The 16250-nt window shown below is 49.5% G+C and overlaps 1 long non-coding RNA gene and 2 pseudogenes across 1 annotated transcript; all 3 read right to left on the bottom strand.

Moving 5' to 3' along the window:
• Positions 1-5986: 5986 nt before the first annotated feature.
• LOC140590091 (5S ribosomal RNA) lies at positions 5987-6105 on the bottom strand (annotated as a pseudogene).
• A 297-nt stretch (positions 6106-6402) lies between these two features.
• LOC140590194 (5S ribosomal RNA) lies at positions 6403-6521 on the bottom strand (annotated as a pseudogene).
• Positions 6522-14887: 8366 nt separating this feature from the next.
• On the bottom strand, positions 14888-16162 carry LOC140589071 (uncharacterized). Its single transcript, XR_011990266.1, has 3 exons — positions 16071-16162; positions 15733-15866; positions 14888-14991 (listed from the first exon to the last, which is right to left on the bottom strand). It is a non-coding gene; the product is annotated as an uncharacterized lncRNA (long non-coding RNA).
• Between the last annotated feature and the right edge of the window lie 88 nt (positions 16163-16250).

The raw sequence follows: 16250 nt of genomic DNA, 5'->3' as shown, positions 1-16250 counted from the left end.
CGTGTTCTTTTTCTCCCTCCATCGCTGTTCGTTTCAGTCCATAAATAGCCACTGATGGGGAGGGGCAGTTCCAGAATACATGGACTCTCATCCTGAATTCCTGTACTTCTCCATCCAGATCATGGTTTTTAAACCACAAGAAACTAAGGTAATTGCGGTGGTCTTCTCTGACAACGAAATTGTAAAACATCTGCTCCATGTCGGGCATGACTGCATATGGGTCGGACCTGAAACGTATCAGCACACCCACAAGAGTATTATTGAGATTTAGCCCTTTTAGTAGCACATCATTGAGAGAAACATTGTTATATTTCGCACTCGAATCAAAAACCACCCTAATTTTCCCTGGCTTTTGAGGGTGGTAAATTCCAAAACTAGGGAGATACCAACATTCTTGTTCTGGAGCTAGAGCTGGAGCTGCTTCCGCGTGGCCCTTACTGAAAGTTTTGTCCAAAAACTCAATGTAATGCTCCTTCATTTCTGATTTCCTTTTCAGCGTTTTGCGGAGTGACATTAAGCGACTGAGGTCTTGGTCCCTATTGTTGGGTAAACGCTGTCTGGGGGAGCGGAATGGGAGTGGAGCTACCCAATTGTTCGCCTCATCTTTAGTGAAGTCTCTGTGCATAATTTCCAGGAACAAAGCATCTTCTACTGAAAGAGCCGCTTTGTCATCATCCACTGTTTGCTGGAAAATGTGTCTGCCTAATTCCGCTTGTATCTTCTCAAATGTAGAATGGCTTTCTGTGTATTTGTCTTTGATATAGATTTTGTTTTCACAGGGGTTAAGGAAGGTCGGACACCCGTTATTAAGAATGTCTATCTTAAAGGAGTTTACTGTGGGTTTGTGGGCACCTGACAGGCAGACATCGCCTACGACCACCCATCCCAAATCGAGGCGTTGGGCATAAGGTGCACTGTTTGGACCGTTTACCTGACCGCGAACCTTGTGAGCTTGGATGATGTCCCGGCCCAAGAGGAGGAGAATGTCCGCGGCTGGGTCCAGAGGAGGGATCTGTGAAGCCAGTGCCTGTAGATGAGGGTGAGCCAACGCAGCCTCAGAGGTGGGTATCTCACCTCTATTATCTGGAATGTGGTCGCATTCTGTCAGGGTGGGCAGCAACATGGATACTTTCCCATTTACGTCCTGAATAACAAAATCAGTTGCTCTGCGTCCTCCAGCCTCTGATAAACCTGCACATGTTTTCATGGTGTATGGGAGCATAGTGCTATTCACATTAAACATGTCGAAAAAAGCAGACCTGGCTAAGGATGAATTGCTTTGATCATCCAACATGGCGTACATCCTCCTTTTCTCTTCAGGGTTTGTGCAGGGATACACGTCGACTAAACAAATCTTAGAGCAGGATTTATCCTTCAGGCCTGGGCCACACACTTCTGTGCAAGTAGTTGTGGTTACAGAGCTTGAAGTATCGGCCTCTCCGCCTTGGCTTTGAGGCAGGAGAATAGGGTCCTTGGTTGTCCACGGATGTGGACCAGCATGCATGGCAGCCACGTGAGCATCACTATTACATTCTGAGCATTGGATAATGGCTTGTAGAAGAACAACACTTATAACAAATAGCATGTTCTTTGAGGATGCCTTTTCTTTCATCTAATGTTTTTGACCTAAAACCCCTGCATTTGGCAAGTGAATGGGGCTTGTGGTGAATAGGACATTGTTTGTCTGGGTTGAGAACAGATGTTTGAGCTGTGACGTTTGTTTGACTAATATCTGTTCTATTCACTGCAACCTGCACTCTGTATTTAGTTGGTTTCACCAATGGCTTATCAGGTTTTGGAGCTACTATGTTTGAACTGTGTAACATAAAGCTAGGATCTGTTTTCATTTCTGCATAATCATTTATAAACTGAACAAAATATGAGAAAGGTGGGTAAACTGCACCATTGTCCCTTTTGTATTTTGTCCCCTGTTTCACCCAGGACTCCTGGAGTCCGTAGGGGAGCTTTTCAACTATCGGGTTTATTCCCCTTAGGGTGTCCAGAAAGCTAAGGCCTGGTAGATAATTTTCACATTGTGCATATTCTAACTCCAACAGGAGATCTGCAAGCTCCTGCAATAAGTGAGTGTCCTTATTAGATACTCTTGGAAAAGACTGTAAGCGTTGGAAAAGTGATGCTTCGACTACCTCTGGAGAACCAAAACTTTTGTCTAGACGTTGCCACAAACGTTGAAGACCTGCTTGTGGGTTGTTCACATGGACCGCCCTGATCCTCAGAGCATATTGGAGTGACTCCCCGCTGAGCCACTTGGTGAGGAGGTCGAGCTCTTCGCTGAACTTGAGGTTGAGGCCTTCTATGGCATTGCGGAAGATGGACCTCCAGGACAAGTAAGATTCAGGATGGTTGTCGAAGACCTTGAATCCCGCTGCCAACAGGTCACGGCGTGCTAGGTAGGCTGTAAAATCTGAGAGTTCAGTCTGTGGAGGCATTGAAGGTTTAGGCTGGGTTGAAATGTCGGTTTTTCTGCATGTAGGAGGGGATTTTGGTTGCTCCTGCTCTACAAAATCAGTGAGATGTTCACCTGGAGAGGGGGCAACTGGTGGTTGACGCTGTTGTAGATGCTGAGCGTCATAATTACTGACCAGTTGTCCTGTATCAGGTTTTCTGTCTTCATTAACTTCCAAGCTGCAGTTGGCGAAGTGAGCGTTCACATAATCGCGAGCGCGTCTGATGGAAGGACGCGTGATAGAAGAGACTCCTTGTTCTGTGAGGTCGACGGCGTCATGCTCCTCCTCTGCCGCCGCTTCCAGGACATGAGCTGCAGCGAGTGCTGCTTCAGCCTCACCCTCCTCCTTCAGAGCGTTTAGTGTTGCCTCGATGCGTGCCTTCTCAACCTCCATGTCGATCTGGCGTTTAGCGTACTGTGCTCTGGTGCGGGCGGCTTCTGCTTTTGCTCTGGCTCGGGCTGCCGCTTGACTGGTGGATGAGCGACGTGAAGAACGCGAAGAGCGTGACGAGCGTGAGGGGCACTCTGACCGTACTACCATCTGGGAGAGAGGCGGTGAAGCTTCAAGCAGAGACATCTTGGGTGCTTGCTAGGTAGATAATCTACTTACTCTGCTGCCCTCAGTTAAATGTATGGCTATTCAACCTATGCAGCGAGCTTAACATAAAGGAGATGGTTCCAGGAACGACAGGACACGTCGCTTTGTCTTTGTGTGTCTAACTGAAGACCGTTTCTCCTCTTTTAATTTGTAAGACTGTGAACATACAGTAAAATAATAATATTGCTGTAGAGGCTGCTGGGATTGCTGTACTGTTCGGGAGTGGTGTAGTCGCTGTGCGCACTTGTGTTGTGTTGTGTGCCTGTTGAAGCGGTTGATTTGATTTGAATTATCTGTAAAGTATATTTGAGCGTTTGTGTGCCAGCACGGTTACGTGGGTGGTTGTTGTTGTTTTCATTTTTTACTCTTATTTTTACGTGTGTACTTGTCTGTCCTTGTGAGTGTTACCGACAGCTGCGGGCGCGAGTGGCGTTTCTGTTTGCGTCCTTCGCATCAAACACCCGCGGGTAATATTATCGAACATCGGTAACATTTACTCTAAAAGGTCAGTTGCTCCGGAGCTTTGCTCGGTCGCCGGTCGGGGCCGGGAGGACATTTTCCACTTTTTTTCCCGCTCCGGCAGTAGCCTGCTTTGAGAGGGTTTTTGTGGTTTTTTGGCCTCCCTAGAGCAACTTCGCTTTAGTTTAGCTAAACGTGGTTCAGCAGGAAGTTAATCTCGGGTAAGTAATTGTAAATTTGGTTATTTTAAAAGTTAAATTTAAAGGTTGTTATCGCTGACGCTGCCGGATAATTTATAATAAAGTACCGATTTAACGCAAGTGTTAATTTAGTGTTTTAGTGTACTCGGCACTTTGTTTTAACTATACGTTAATTAGATCAACTAAAAGTTTAAATATTCTCTATTAATATACTGGGCTGGGAGTAAAGGACGGGGACATAGTGAGTTAGGTAATTATGGGGCCAGCTCAGTGTTGTGTTTGCAAGATGTTTGCCCTTCTGGATGCTTGCGTCCAGTCGGACTTCGTCTGCGAGCGATGTGGGTTAGTTGACTCACTCATGGTCCAGGTTCGTGACCTAGAGGAGCGACTGGCTCTCATCCAGCATAGCAATGAGTTAAAGGAGAGAGTTAATACGCCTTCTAGGGAGACTATGTGTACGTCACAAGCGGGGAGGGGGGAGAATGATGAACCGCAAAACCAAGCAAACAGCGAAGGGCACAAACACCACCGCACGCACTCACTCACCACCACACACAGACTGAACCACGCAGGATCAGGCACGAGCATGCGCAGTCGGAACGGTATGGCCGTAAGCGAGGGAAGCGGCCAGAATCAGCCCTTTTGTTTTCAGTTGAGGGTTTATTGAGAGTCGCACAGAGAGAAGAGCAGACGTCGATGCGGCATTGATGTCAAGATGTCTTTGAGAAAGTCGTTATTAAAATGAGGAAGAAAGCGGTGAGTTGTATACGATTGCTACTAGGGGTGCACCGATCGATCGGCGCACCGATCGATCGGCCTCGATCACGTTAATTTGAGGGGATCAGAAATCGACCATATTCCCATGAGATCCACCGATCTTAGTTATATGCTTTTAACTCTTTAGGATCGAGTATGTCGTCGACGACATCGCGTACTTTTCGCGTCTATTTCAGTTTATAAATATCTCGCTGAAATCTTAATGTATAATCATGAAAAAAACACTGGCTAAATCCGTAATCTGTCTTCTTTTCAAAACGTCCATTGTCGGAAGTATTAAAGTTTTTTTAATTAGGTTAAATCGGCAAAAAAGTAAACCATGTCATCTTACTTTGTTTTACCTGCATCGGGGGCGTGTAGTACCGCTCTCACCCGAAGATCGCTATTCACATTCTAAATAGCCGCATTAGCGCGTATTCAAATCGCATTCGCATGGTAATTTGATTAACAGCGCAACGGTGAAACGCGATCCAGATACATCCCCTTCAGCGCCATAAAAGGGGGTTGGGGACGTGGCCAGGTGACAATGGCTCATTCATACACATGAAAGTTGCTACATATTCAATGAAAGGAGCCAGAAATAGTTACATGAGTTAGGTTTTTCTTATTTATTTATCCAAATTAATGTTGCATCTACACCATTTAGTCATCTTCATGTAGCCAAGACTTTGGTGATCAGATATCTGGGATCAAAACAAACTGCCAGCATTGCTTACTATGTACTTTTATAATGTTTCTGCAAGTGTTCCAAACTGCATTTTGCAATGTCTATACTTTGATGTCAAATTTCAAACTTAACAAAAATCTGACATATTTACAATATATATTAAAATAAAGATGAGTGTAATGGCAAAACAAATATATAAGAAATAATTTATTTGCCATGAATTAAGTGTGATGAAATGTGTGATCATGCCCCAGTCAGTGAAAGTGTGTTTCCTACCCCTAGGCCCCAGAGGGTTAAATCAGCCTTTTCTCCCATTCCCGAGAGAGGTGCAGTGCAGGCTGCCTCCCTCCCTATTTTTTGGACAAGTGTGTCATAACAGCTATATATATATATATGTTTTACAAAATTAGAGAAATTAAAGTCTGGAAGAAAAAATATGATTTTGTAGTTCAAACAGCAATGCTCATTTATATGTTCATTTATATTTGAGGACACTACCTCATGTTTTGTGAGTATTCATATCAAATTACTCAATAAAAATGGAAACATTGAAGTAACTGTCTTTTAGTTATGAAAGAAACAAGATCGGCAAAAAAAAATCGAGATCGGCAGGTAAGGTTGCCTAAGGATCGGTGATCGTTGATCGGCCAGAAAACTGCAATCGGTGCACCCCTAATTGCTACGAGTACTTTCTGCAAAAGTGGGCGGGGACTGCCGTCATTGTACAAATAAAGATACTTTGTGAAATGAATGGGGAGTGACATCTTTACATTCGTGGCAAGACGCAGGGCCCTCTGCATAAAGTGAAAGTAAGAAAAAGCTTACGGCACTTGGTAATCCCAGGCAGTCTCCCAACCAAGTACTAACCAAGCCCGGCCCCGCTTAGCTTCTGAGATCAGACGAGATCGGGCGCAGTCGGAACGGTATGGCCGTAAGCGAGGGAAGCTGCCAGAATCAGCCCTTTTGTTTTCAGTTGAGGGTTTATTGAGAGTCGCACCGAGAGAAGAGCAGACGTCGATGCGGCATTGATGTCAAGATGTCTTTGAGAAAGTAGTTATTAAAATGAGGAAGAAAGCGGTGAGTTGTATACGATTGCTACGAGTACTTTCTGCAAAAGTGGGCGGGGACTGCCGTCGTTGTACAAATAAAGGTAATTTGTGAAATGAAAGGGGAGTGACATCCTTACATTCGTGGCAAGATGCAGGGCCCTCTGGATAAAGTGAAAGTAAGATAAAGCGTACAGCACTTGGTAATCCCAAGCAGTCTCCCAACCAAGTACTAACCAAGCCCGGTCCCGCTTAGCTTCCGAGATCAGACGAGATCGGGCGCAGTCGGAACGGTATGCCCGTAAGCGAGGGAAGCGGCCAGAATCAGCCCTTTTGTTTTCAGTTGAGGGTTTATTGCGAGTCGCACCGAGAGAAGAGCAGACGTCGATGCGGCATTGATGTCAAGATGTCTTTGAGAAAGTCGTTATTAAAGTGAGGAAGAAAGCAGTGAGTTGTATACGATTGCTACGAGTACTTTCTGCAAAAGTGGGCTGGGACTGCCGTCGTTGTACAAATAAAGGTAATTCGTGAAATGAAAGGGGAGTGATATCTTTACATTCGTGGCAAGATGCAGGGCCCACTGGATAAAGTGAAAGTAAGATAAAGCGTACGGCACTTGGTAATCCCAGGCAGTCTCCCAACCAAGTACTAACAAAGCCCGGCCCCGCTTAGCTTCCGAGATCAGACGAGATCGGGCGCAGTTTTTTTTTTTTTTTAATTAAACCACTCAGAATGACAATGCCACACATACACCACAGCAGGGGGCGGTACAGGGAGAGGGGCCAGGGAACAGGGCACGCCCACGCTCCAAGACCCCTACTCACAGGGTGCAGCCGTCTTCATCATGCGGGCGTGTAGTTTAATAAAAAGAAAAAAGACATGAAACCAACAAAGGTAAAACCAATTCAGGAAAAGCCAATAAAATGAGCAGGAAAACTAAGGACAGACAACACAGAACACAGACCAAACAGGCAGAAAAACAACCCACCCGCACCAAACCCAAAGGAAAACAGCCCACCCAGCAACACAACAAGGAATAGAAAACAAGGCCACCCTCAAAAAACGTCCCAAACTAAACGCCCACCCACAACAGACACGAAAGGAACCCGGTTCACACAATCACGTAAGAACCGGGGCATGTCATGAGGCCCGGCAGACAATAAAAACACCTTGGATAAAACCAGACGCAGCCGATAGCGGCACATTAAAATGGGGTCTAAAACCACGCGCTCATAGCGAGCCTTGTTGCGCCGCAACCAAACAACATACTTAGCGACCGCTAAAAACAAGTTAAGAAAGGTGCTGGCGGGGTGGACCTTGGGAACACCAAACAGGAACATGACCTGCCACCCCGCCTCAGCGATCCTTTCCACCACCTCCAGAGCCCAAACAATAAAATCAGCTAACTGAGACCAGCCAAAAAACATGTGTGTGAGGCCCTCCTCCACGTCCCGGCACACTGGGCAGAGCGGAGACGCAGCGAAGCCCAGTCTATGCAGCCACCTCATTGACCATAGGGCATTATGCCGCTGTCTGAAGTCAAAATGGGCCAGGGCAGGGTCCGCCGGGCAGACCAGCACGTTCCCCCACAACAGGTCAGGCCCCAGGGCGGGGAAGCGAGCGCTCCAAAAGACCTGCGCCACCGGGGAGACAAACGCACGCTGCCTGCAGAGGCGGGCAAAGTCACGCGTCACACACACCCCCAAAGGGGCGAGGGACCCGGACAGCCGCCTCACGTACACCGCGGGGAAACGGGGGGCCACATCACGGGGGCCGCCGGCCTGCTCGATGTCACGCACCCACTCCGCGGGAAGGGCAGCCCTCGCTGCCAGACACTGCCTGGCGACAGTGACCCTGGAGGCCCCCTCGGCCACAGCCTCAACCTGGTCATAGATGGCCGCGGGAGGCAGGAAGCCAGGGCGCACCTCATAGAAGAGGTCTCGCACCTGACGCACTACAGCCTCCCACCAGTGCCGGAACTCAAGGGGCCGCCTCCCGGAGTCCACATCCTCCCCGTCGCATCGTCCGCGCACCTCCCGAGCAGAACGCCCAGGAGGCGCACGTCCCCCTCGGCCTCAGTCAGCCCCAGCTCGGCGGGCAGAGGCCCGGCCGAACCGAGCCGCAGGTAGACCGAATTGGTCAGGTTGACCCTAGCCCCAGTGATGTCACAGTACCACTGCACGCTGCGCAACGCAGCCCCCACGCTGGCCACATCGGGCACGAGCAGGGTGGTGTCGTCAGCGTACTGGAAGACCGGCGGAGCGAAGCATGTCGGGCCGATGGGCACCCTAGCAATGCCACGAGACGCGGCCACCAGGAGGCCGAGGGGCTCGACCGCCAAGGTGTACAAGGCGGCCGACAGGGGGCAGCCCTGCCGCACCAAACGCGTCATGCGGAAGGGCGCAGTGACGTAGCCGTTACAGGCGACCACGGTCATGGCGGAGGCGCACAAGAGGCGCGTCCAGGCCAGGAAGCCCAGGCCGAAGCCGAAGACCTCCATCACACGCTGGAGGTAGGCGTGCTCGACCCTGTCAAAGGCCTTGGCGAAGTCGAGCTTCACCAGGTAACCGGGCGTACCCGCCGTCTCCATGAACCCCACCGCCGCCTGCACATCCCGGACGGTGTCCAGGATGGTGCGACCCATCACCCCGTACGTCTGGGTGGTGCGGATGAGAGACGGCAGCACCCGACTGAGCCGGGAGGCCAAGACCGAGGCCAACACCTTGTAATCGGTGTTGAGCATGGTGAGGGGCCTGTAATTTGCCAGCTCCCCCCTGTCTCCCGTGTGCTTAAAGAGCATCTTAATCACATCCAGCCGGATGGTGCCGTGCATCTCACCGCGGGCGAGGACGTCACTATAAAGGGCCTGCAAGATAGGCACCAGCTCCCCCTTAAAGACCCTGTAAAAGTCTGCCGTGAGGCCGTCGGAGCCGGGACACTTGCGCGGCTGGAGCCGGTCAATGGCGGCCTCGATCTCATCACCAGACAAGGGGCCGTCACACAGGGCGACGCTCTCGGGCGAGAGGCGCGCCTCGATCAGCCCCATGAGGGGGGAGAGGGCGTCCAGATCGATGCGCTCGCTGGTGAACATAGCGGCCCAGTAGTCCCGCACAACGCGCAGGACACCGGGCGCGTCGGACACCAACTGGCCGTCCGGGCAGCGCACCGACCGGAGCAGCCTTGCAGCCCCCCTGGACTCTCTCCAGTCCTCCCGGCAGCCTGCAATATGGCCGCCACCTGCCTCTTAACCCCTTGGGACCAGCGATCCCGCCGGCGGGATCTGACAGAAATTTCGCAAAACCATTTAAATAACTCCGCGAGTTTTTGTCATATACACATTCTAAAAATACTCTCAGAAACCTTGGACGGTCTACTTTTCAAATATATATAGGTAGAAACTAAATATATTTTTACAGCTTCGTGATACGAATTGAAAGAACAAGAGTGACTGACTTAAGTGTCTGCGTCTCGAAGCAGCTCTGATCGCCCACCCACTTGCAAATCGCGCTATTCGCATGATAACAACATGATAATCCGACAGTTAGTATTGGATGAAGAAATATGTGAATACGCCCATTGTGACCGAAATAAACAAGAGCACATGTCTGGGTAGTGTTTACACTGATCGGCTACAATATAGCACACGGATACGTCTATGCCGCTGAAGCTTTGCGCCAGTGTTGCCACTTTCAGCAGCGAAGCTCATACCTGTGTTCATAGCTCAGTGGGCTAAGCCTGTGTGCCTGCAATCACGTGGTCGCCGATTCAAACGCAGCGTATTTAGAATGTGAATAGCGATCTTCCGCTGAGAGCGGTCCTACACGCTCCCGACGCAAGTAAAACAACGAAAGATGACACGATTTGTTTTTGCCTATTTAACCTAATTTTTAAAACGTTAATACTTCTGACAATGGAAGTTTTGAAAAGAAGACAGATAACGGATTTAGTCAGTGTTTTTTTCATGATTCTACATAATGATTTCAGCGAGATATAAACTGAAATACACGAGAAAGATACGCGGTCGATGATGCCCTCGTCCCCAGAGCGTCAATAATAGTCACTGCATCATATTTATCGCTTTCTATATTTATATAGTCACAGTTTTTCATTTTTCATTCCATCTATCAAAAAACTGTGAAAGGGATTTTATTGTTGCTACATTTGTTGCGTTTCAAACTGCCTTTCCAAAGTGATGGGTGTGGGGTGCAGTGACATTCCAGACTGATGGACCATTGACAGTATGCAAACTACTACAGGTGTGAGGACACCTATCTCATCAATATTCATTGTGAAGACCACTGACTTTGAGAAAAAGAGTGTCACTCCAAAGTTCTAACACTTTAGTAATCAAACCATATAAAATTTCAGAATGTCACTTTCACCTATGTGTAGCCAACCCCTGTGTCTATAAGCTTCAGAGCTCAAAAGTCTTACCTAGAAATGTCTATAATGTGATTTTTTACAATTTCTCAGCATGTCTGAAAATAGGTTTTTGAAAAGTATATGTTTAAAGTTGATTTTAACAAAAAATAGAATAATAACATTCTAAGAGGTCTCAGATTATTGGTGCTGAGTTTGTGCTGAATAAAAGCAAATGTATCACTTTGGGATAAATGTTTTTTAGATAGGTGAAATATTTTAAAATGTCAAGGCATGTCAGACTACCTCGAAAGTGGAAAAAAGGCCTCAGGCCCCAGGGGGTTAAGCAGCTCCCACCCTGCCTGAATGTCGAGGGAGAACAGGGGCGACCGCACCCCAGTCCACAATGCGAAGCTAACCTTATCAGTAACGGTACCATCGCTTAAGAGGGAGGGGTTGAGGACCCAAGATCGAGAGTGCATATGAAGTAGTCGTGATCGCTCAAAAGACACTCCCGATAAGACATTGCACGGACACGGGCAGCGACAGCAGGGGACACTAAAGCGTAGTCCAGCCTGCTCCCTGCACCACCCCCCGGACACGCTGCGTCCTGGAGAGGACGCGTCGGTCAGGGTTGCGATCCTGCCACAGATCCGTGAGGTGACAGGCACGCATCATACGGAGGAGCACGGCTCTCCCCGCATCGGCCCGCATGACTACCCCCCTCCGCACATCCAGGCGAGAGAGGGTGATGTTAAAGTCCCCGACCACGAGAGGACAGAGCCACTGCGCCACACGGGCAGCCAGGCAGTCGAAGAAGGAGGCACACCGAGCCCGGTCAGTGGGCGCGTGCACGACCACGACGGTGCAGGCGAAGCCCCCCTCCAGACACAGTCCAACGGCCAGACACTTGCCTCCCCCGTCCGAGTACAGCAGTGATGCCGACTGGACGCGCGGGCGGCGACAGAGCAGCGCGACACCCCAACCGATGACCCCTGACCTAACAGAGGCGGTGGAGAAGAAGACATCGCCCGACCATGCGTCCCGCACCCTCTCAATAAAAGCCCCATTCCACCCAGTCTCCTGCAGACACACGACAGACGAATCAGCACACACAGCTAAAACCGCCTGGGCCTTGGCCCAGGAGCGCAGCCCCCGGGCATTGAGAGAGGTCAGAGTCATTGTTCAATAGTGTATTGGCACCAGGCGGGAATCACACAGAAACACAGACTAGACCATACAGAAGACAGACTAACTAACGGGGGCACAGGCACTAAAAGAGACAATCCAGAGATAAAAGCGGGATGTAAAAGCAGCCACCCCACCCACCAGAGCAACCACCCACACATCCCACCCTGATGGGCGAGCGATGCCATTTCAAATACACAGGCGAAACACAAGCATAAAAAAACCAATAAGAACAATAAAAAGAACCATAAATACAATAAATAGGTGGACCATAAAAAAAAACCCGTAAAAAAGCACAAGCAACTAAAATACACGGAACTTAGGGGACGGGGAAAAGCGAGGGACGACAGCGGCGATAGCAGAGGGGGCGGTATAAGGCGACACGGACACGGCTGTATGACGATGAAAACAAAAAGAAACAAAACCGGGGCAGCAGAAAAGCAATACACATTCAGAGACAATATAATTAAAGGGAGACATGAGTCCCGAAAGCCAGTTTTGTCAGCCGGGGATCGGACCGAAAGGAGCCAGTTGAGGTGGTTTGGACATCTGGTGCGGATGCCTCCTGGGCGGCTACCCGGAGAGGTTTTCCGTGCATGTCCTACAGGGAGGAGGCCCCGGGGCAGGCCCAGGACTCGCTGGAGGGATTATATCTCTCGGCTGGCCTGGGAACGCCTCGGTGTCCCCCCCGAGGAGCTGGTGGGGTTAGCTGGGGAGAGGGAGGTCTGGGTGCCTCTACTGAAGCTGCTACCCCCGCGACCCGAACCCCGGACAAGCGGCAGATGATTGATGGATTGATGGACATGAGTCCATGAAAAAGGGGGGCGGTGAAAATCAGTCCGTGTCGCCGCTGTCGTCATGACCCAGGCTCGCAGCACGCATGGCCGCCAGGGCCACCACCGCCGACTGCCGCCGCTCCTCCTGACGCCGCTGGGTGTTGGACAGGCCCGGCAAAGGGGGCGGACGAGACACCCCGGACCTAGACCCCATGCAAAACCTCAATTTATTTATTCTTTGCCTTGCCCAGCTTGTTGATAGGGGACTTTCCTGCGTCCTGCTGGACCCTCGGGGCGACGAAGGGGTCCGGGTCCAGGGAGTCGATCTGTCTCAGGGTATCGGTGCCGACCAGGGTGACGCCAGGGGCAGAACAGATGGGGGCAGAGGGGAGGGGGGGGGGAGTGGGGGCAGGGGGAGGGGGGGCCATCCACAGTCCTACCTCCGGCCATCTGGGACGCCGGGCGCACTTCGCCCACGGCCTGAGCTGCGGGAAGGGACGGGGTGAGAGACGGGGGGAAGCCGGGCGGGGGCTCGGAGTACAGGGACTGGGAGACAGGCATCAAAGGCACTGGCAGCTCCACGGGATCCGCAGCTCGGGAGGGCAGCGCCACGTCTTCAGCGCCCGACGCCCCGATGAGGTCCTGTGCGGCCGGGGGGTCTCCGGCCCCCCCAAAGAGCACAGCGTCCACCCCCAGGATGGCACCCCCACTCACCTCCCCCGGTAGGCCGGCTGCAGTGTCAGCAGCACAGGGGCCGCGGTCTTCCATGGCGGAATCCAGGCAGCCGGCAGCAGCAGCAACAGGGGATGTCGATGTCGCAGCGTTGGCGGCAGTGTGGGGGTCCTGCAGGCATGAGAGAGACATCCCCTTCTCCCCCCCTACATGAGAGCAGGGTCAACCCCATCCCCGGGAACGGAGGCCTTCCCCTCTCGACCAGGGGCGTCGGAGCAGACACACAGAGCGGCGGCCTTGCGGCAGCTCGCACAGCGGGCAGCAACACAATCGCGGGCGTAGTGCCCCTGCAGCTCGCAGACACGGCATACATACTGGGGGCACTGGGCCACCACATGCCCCGGCTTGAGGCACATCCGGCAGAGGCGGACCTGGTTGTCATGGGCGACCCGGATGTACCAAAATGAGCACTGTAGGGCAAGGACACCACGCTGGCCGGGAAACGCACCCTGACGCAGCGGGTGCCGTCAATGACCTGAGTGCCGGGCAGGAGCCGACGGCGCACCGGGAGGATGGGCTCCACTCCCCATGCCGTGAGACGATCGAGGACGACCTGGTCGGGCATATATGCGGGCAGGTGCAAAAAGGAGACCACGTGCTCCCCCTGACAGAGGCGTCCGACCGGACACAACTTGCCCTGTACGGTGAGCCCACCCTCAATCAGCTCGATGTACTCGGGGGCGGTGAAGGTAACCTAATGGTAAAACCATGGTTAATTTTCGTAAGGGTTTGATTCGTTTGTTTTTTTTTTGCATTTCTTTTCGGTTTACTTGTATAGTTCTTTCTGTTCATTTTCCCCTTGGTTAGCCTCCCCTCTCCCTGGCCAAGACATGGCAACATTGTAAAGGTAAGTTTCTAAACACATACTTAAAAGGAAAACTGGTAATTTGCAACCCACGGTCCTGTTGTTTGAGACCTGTCTGAAGGAAAAAGATCAAGAAAATTTGGTACAACATAAACTAAATAGCAAGTACACATTGGTTAGCTATAGATGCTGGTTTGTTATTCGGTTTATGTTGTACAAAATTTTGTCATTCTTTTTGCTACTGACAGCACTCGCAGGGCTACGGAACCATGTCGCAGCAGCCAATTTTCTAGGAAGTAGCAAGGTAAGCAAAGGTGTTATTAATCACCTTCATGACATTCAATGAGGATCTGCTTCAGAATCGTATTGACTCTCATTAGTAACACTTGTGCTTACGGTGCTACTTCCTCAAAAAGTAGCATTGAAAACACAGGGGGAAAAGCAGTACACCAAGACAGCAAAGGGCAACTGTAATCTGAGAGTAGTTCTACGTAGCTTCTTAGCAGTGTATATCGAATATTCGACTATTCAAAAATCGTGTCTCATCCCTACTGTTTATAGACATATTCCAAAACTTCCAGTGAGCACACTTATCTGCCATGGTGTATTGCTTTTTCTTAGTGTGTTCAAGAATTTTCCCCCTGCCATTCCATCATTGTAACAAATAACTGTGAGCAGCGTGGATTTACTGGGTAAATTAATGAAAACCTACCAAAAATAGCGTTGATAGAGGTGGCCTCCAAGGGTGACTTAACTTCATTCTTGGCGCTCCCTTTTTGGCCAGTAAGTGATGAGGTGGCCATCTCCTTTCGGGTGAACACGACCCCAAGCAGGTCACAGACCAGCTTTGTTGGTTGAAGGTGATTGCACCTTTGCAGTTTAATCCTGCTGACCTTTAGTCCCTCACCAATGAGAACCTTGAAATTCAGATGAAACATCAATAACATGTTACAGAAAAACTGAAATGAAGTGTCCTTGGACTCATCAGTTAATATTCGCTACCGTTTCACTATTTGATCCAAGTTATACCAAACACTTGCCAATCTTGAACAACTGGCCTATGGGAGTCATCATAATTACACAAAAGGGGTAATAAGTCTGTTTTTGATTGTATCTCAGGCAAGCAGATCAGAGTGGAGATAGACCTTGTGGGCATAATAAGCTGCAGAGTGAGATTCTTTAATTAATTAATTACCTAAGGGATAGTCTGGAATCAATGAACCCAAGCCTGATGTTCGAAGTTACCGAGCACTGTCGGAACAGGAACAAGACAATTGACTACAACGAAGGCCAAATTCGCAAACCAACAGGTAACACTAACTGAATGAGGCACAGAGTTACCTTGCTCTGATCAGTTAGTGTTGGCTGCGCTATTAGATCTACATTGCACCAAAGTTTCTTGCTTTTATACCTATGGAGTGCACTCAGCAACCAACAGGGGCAGAACACATTTTATAGGCTAAGTTGTTTTTTCTTCTTAAAATTGATAACAAATCTAACAATATTAATATAACAACACCTGGTATGATTTAAGATTTAGTAGGCAATAATTTAATAATTTGCAGTTTATGCTAGTGTTGCTAATGGATTTCATAATAATTGATCAGTACAATGTCAGTAGGTGTCAACCAGGCTAGTCTTAGTTAGAATTCACTTACATCATCATTTGAGTTTTCTTGGGCCTGAGGAGATGAGCTGCGACTGGTGGCTTGTTCCAGGTTGGTTGTTTGTACGGTGGTGGCTGGCTCTCTTACCAAAGTACTTCTCAACTCAGAGAGCATAATCCTCATATCTAAAAGAAATAACAGACGTTAACACCCTTACAGAATCATTTAAAAATATTTAAAATGATAGTAGCTTTTGTACAGAGTTTGAATGTGCCCAACAAAGTTGTGCAACCATTTCAACAAAGAGCTACTATGCTATTTGAAGAAGAGTGAAATAGGATTCCACCGGTACAAAATCTGGCGAATTAATGAGTTGCTTGCAAACTTGCCATTAATTGTATCCACCTGCTGAGTCAACCTCTGCCGATCTTCCTCTAGTTCTTTGACTCGCTGTTCAAGGCGTTTGCAGTTGGAACAATGAGTGACTGAGATCCAATAAAAAAAAATTGAATTGTTAGAAGATTTTCTAGGTTCTAATCACTTGATGTAATGGGAAGACCTACAGGGAA

The sequence above is a fragment of the Paramormyrops kingsleyae genome, chromosome 4, assembly GCF_048594095.1.
Source record: "Paramormyrops kingsleyae isolate MSU_618 chromosome 4, PKINGS_0.4, whole genome shotgun sequence".
In the NCBI taxonomy this organism is placed as follows: domain Eukaryota; kingdom Metazoa; phylum Chordata; class Actinopteri; order Osteoglossiformes; family Mormyridae; genus Paramormyrops; species Paramormyrops kingsleyae.
Note: the sequence above shows the minus strand (reverse complement) of the source record. Positions and strands in the feature narration are given on the sequence as shown.